The sequence below is a fragment of the Artemia franciscana genome, chromosome 13, assembly GCF_032884065.1.
Source record: "Artemia franciscana chromosome 13, ASM3288406v1, whole genome shotgun sequence".
Classification (NCBI taxonomy): domain Eukaryota; kingdom Metazoa; phylum Arthropoda; class Branchiopoda; order Anostraca; family Artemiidae; genus Artemia; species Artemia franciscana.
The window spans coordinates 42,226,418-42,231,190 of record NC_088875.1 but is presented as its reverse complement, the minus strand read 5'-3'; the positions used below and the strand labels follow the sequence as shown (position 1 = coordinate 42,231,190).

The window sequence follows — 4,773 nt, the reverse complement described above, 5'->3', positions numbered from 1 at the left end:
AATTCGAAGCTGCGTAGTCCATGAAATAAAAAATTCACCTTTTCATTTCAGCAAACCCTGTACAACAAATAAAATATAATACGTAAGCGCATTCAAAGGTAAGCTCAGTATTATAAAGTAAGAAATTATATTTTATAAAACTGAATTTTGGCCAAACTCCTGATTTTTTTTAATGTCCATGAATATTTGAAAGAAAATTCATGGTCTAAAAATTGAGATAGAGAAAAAGAATTTGAATGAAAAACTTTATTTTGTAGAACAGAAGAACAAACATCCAATATAATTTACTATCTAGGCTTATATCAAGCAGATGTAGAATATATATATATATATATATATATATATATATATATATATATATATATATATATATATAAATATATATATATATATATGTATATATATATATATGGAAAACATATAAAGGAAAAATTGCGAAAAATTGCGAAATTCTTAAGAAATTAGCTGTCTGAAAAAAAAAAAATTATAATCCAAATCTTAACATTTTACCTTGTAAGATTGAGGTTAAAATCTTAACCTCAATTGGGATAAAATCAAAATTAGCACTGTAAAACACTGAAATTCTAACTTAATATATATGTATATATATATATATATATATATATATATATATATATATATATATATATATATATATATATATATATATATATATATATATACATACATATATATATATATATATATATATATATATATATATATATATATATATATATATATATATATACATATATATATATATATATATATATATATATATATATATATATATATATATATATATATATATATATATATATATATATATATATATATATATATATATATATATATATATATATATATATATATATACTAGCTGTTGGGGTGGCGTTTCGCACCACCCCAACATCTAGTAGGTGGGGGCACTTCACGCCTCCCAAGCCCCCCGGCGCGCGTAAGTCGTTACGCGCCATATTAGTTACGCGCCATTGTAGTTGTGTCCCTGTGTCACACCTGTGAAAATATATATATATATATATATATATATATATATATATATATATATATATATATATATATATATATATATATATATATAAATATATATATATATATATATATATATATATATATATATATATATATATATATATATATATATATATATATATATATATATATATATATATATACTAGCTGTTGGGGTGGCGCTTCGCGCCAACCCAACACCTAGTTGATGGGGGTGCTTCGCGCGCGTAAGTCGTTACGCGCCATATTAGTTACGCGCCATTGTAGTTGTGTCCCTATGTCCCACCTGTGAATATAGATATATATATATATATATATATATATATATATATATATATATATATATATATATATATATATATATATATATATATATATATATATATATATATATATATATATATATATATATATATATATATATATATATATATATATATATATATATATATATATATATATATATATATATATATATATATATATATATATATATATATATATATATATATATATGTTTTTAACTACGTAAAACTTGCGAATATACAACATTCTTTGCTGTCCCATTGTCTGTGCATATAAATAGATTGTCAGGTTTACCGACTCTTGAACATGCAACATATAATGGTCCATGGGAAAACAATCCGTATTCAGATCTATACCTCATGATTCTAATGATTGCCCTTGAGCTTTGTTGATGATGATTGCTAATCGACCATTCCCTGAGTTGCCATCGTCATTTATATATCCCCCTGTGCACCCCGGCGTCCCCTTTGTAGTTATGCCCCTGTGTCCCGGTCGTCATTTATATTCCCTGTGTCCCGGTCGTCATTTGTGTCCCGGTGTTCCAGTCTGTGATTTCTCTTTGAGTGTCCCGGGCGTCATTTATATTCCTTGTGTCCCGGTGTCCCGGTCGTCATTTATATCCCCCTGTGCCCCCCGGCGTCCCCATTGTAGTTGTGTCCCTGTGTCCCGGTCGTCATTTATATTCCCTGTGTCCTGGTCGTCATGTGTATCCCGGTGTCCCGGTCTGTATATACATTCGTTTTTTAGTTTTGTTTTTCTCCTTTATTTTTTTCCTTTTTTCTTTTTTTCTTTTTTAGTTTATTTAGATTTTTAGATTTTTTAGTTTTTTTATTAGTTTTTAGTTTTTTTGTAGTTTTTACCATTTTTTTAGTTTTTTTAGTTTTTTTTTTTACTTATGTCCTGGTCGTCATTTATACTCCCTGTGTCCCGGTCGTCATTTGTGTCTCGGTGCTTTGTTGATTGCTAATTTACATTATATTTATATTTTTTATATTTATTAATATTTTTTAGTTTTCTTTTTCTCTTATTTTTCAGTTTTTTCCTTTTTTTTAGTTTTTTCTTTTTTAGTTTTTAGTTTTTTTTTTGTTTTTTACCTTTTTTTAGTTTTTTTAGTTTTTTTAGTTTTTTAGCTTTTTTAGTTTTTTTATTATTTTTAGTTTTTTTTTAGTTTTTGCCTTTTTTTAGTTTTTTCAGTTTTTTTTAGTTTTTAGTTTTTTACCTTTTTTTAGTTTTTTTTAGTTTTTTAGCTTTTTTAGTTTTTTTCTTTTTAGTTTTTTTTTGTAGTTTTTACCTTTTTTAGTTTTTTTTCTTCTTTTGTATTAGTGTGAAATAATTCAGACGTCATATGCGGACAAACACGACGTCACTCGACAGACAGACAGACAGACATAACCCACAAACAACTTATTTTTATATATATTTATTCATATTTTTTTAGTTTTCTTTTTCTCTTTTATTTTTCAGTTTTTTCCTTTTTTTTAGTTTTTTTCTTTTTTAGTTTTTAGTTTTTTTTAGTTTTTTACCTTTTTTTAGTTTTTTTTTAGTTTTTTTAGTTTTTTAGCTTTTTTAGTTTTTTTATTAGTTTTTATTTTTTTGTAGTTTTTGCCTTTTTTTATTTTTTTCATCTTTTTTTAGTTATTAGATTTTTACCTTTTTTTAGTTTTTTTTTAGTTTTTAGCTTTTTTAGTTTTTTTCTTCTTTTGTATTAGTGTGAAATAATTCAGACGTCATATGCGAACAAACATGACGTAACCTTATCCACAGATCCACACACAGACAACTTATTTTTATATATATAGAAGATATATATATATATATGTATATATATATATATATATATATATATATATATATATATATATATATATATATATATATATATATATATATATATATATATATATATATATATATATATATATATATATATATATATATATATATATATATATATATATATATATATATATATATATATATATATATATATATATATATATATATATATATATCTATATATATAAAAATAAGTTGTCTGTGTGTGGATCTGTGTGTGGATCAGGTGACGTCATGTTTGTCCGCATATGACGTCTGAATTATTTCACACTAATACAAAAGAAGAAAAAAACTAAAAAAGGTAAAAACTACAAAAAAAACTAAAAAGAAAAAAAAAACTAAAAAAACTAAAAAACTAAAAAAAACTAAAAAAAGATAAAAATCTAATAACTAAAAAAAAACTGAAAAAAATAAAAAAAGGCAAAAACTACAAAAAAATAAAAACTAATAAAAAAACTAAAAAAGCTAAAAAACTAAAAAAAACAAAAAAACTAAAAAAAGCTAAAAAACTAAAAAAAAACTAAAAACTAAAAAAGAAAAAAACTAAAAAAAAGGAAAAAACTGAAAAATAAAAGAGAAAAAGAAAACTAAAAAAATATGAATAAATATATATAAAAATAAGTTGTTTGTGGGTTATGTCTGTCTGTCTGTCTGTCGAGTGACGTCGTGTTTGTCCGCATATGACGTCTGAATTATTTCACACTAATACAAAAGAAGAAAAAAAACTAAAAAAGGTAAAAACTACAAAAAAAACTAAAAAGAAAAAAAACTAAAAAAGCTAAAAAACTAAAAAAAACTAAAAAAAGGTAAAAAACTAAAAACTAAAAAAAAACTGAAAAAACTAAAAAAAGGCAAAAACTAAAAAAAAAACTAAAAACTAATAAAAAAACTAAAAAAGCTAAAAAACTAAAAAAACTAAAAAAAAGGTAAAAAACAAAAAAAAACTAAAAAATAAAAAAGAAAAAACTAAAAAAAAGGAAAAAACTGAAAAAAAAGAGAAAAAGAAAACTAAAAAAATATTAATAAATATAAAAAATATAAATATAAATATAATATAAATTAGCTATCAACAAAGCACCGAGACACAAATGACGACCGGGACACAGGGAGTATAAATGACGACCAGGACATAAGTAAAAAAAAAAACTAAAAAAACTAAAAAAAGGGTAAAAACTACAAAAAGACTAAAAACTAATAAAAAAACTAAAAAATCTAAAAATCTAAATAAACTAAAAAAGAAAAAAAAGAAAAAAGGAAAAAAATAAAGGAGAAAAACAAAACTAAAAAACGAATGTATATACAGACCGGGACACCGGGATACAAATGACGACCGGGACACAGGGAATATAAATGACGACCGGGACACAGGGACACAACTACAATGGGGACGCCGGGGGGCACAGGGGGATATAAATGACGACCGGGACACCGGGACACAAGGAATATAAATGACGCCCGGGACACTCAAAGAGAAATCACAGACTGGAACACCGGGACACAAATGACGACCGGGACACAGGGAATATAAATGACGACCGGGACACAGGGACATAACTACAAAGGGGACGCCGGGGTGCACAGGGGGATATATAAATG

At 24.2% G+C, this 4,773-nt stretch overlaps 1 long non-coding RNA gene across 1 annotated transcript; it reads left to right on the top strand.

Annotated features, from left to right (window-relative positions):
• The first annotated feature begins 3,335 nt into the window (after positions 1-3,335).
• Positions 3,336-4,283, top strand: LOC136035112 (uncharacterized). Its single transcript, XR_010619337.1, has 2 exons — positions 3,336-4,103; positions 4,253-4,283. It is a non-coding gene; the product is annotated as an uncharacterized LOC136035112 (long non-coding RNA).
• Positions 4,284-4,773: the final 490 nt, after the last annotated feature.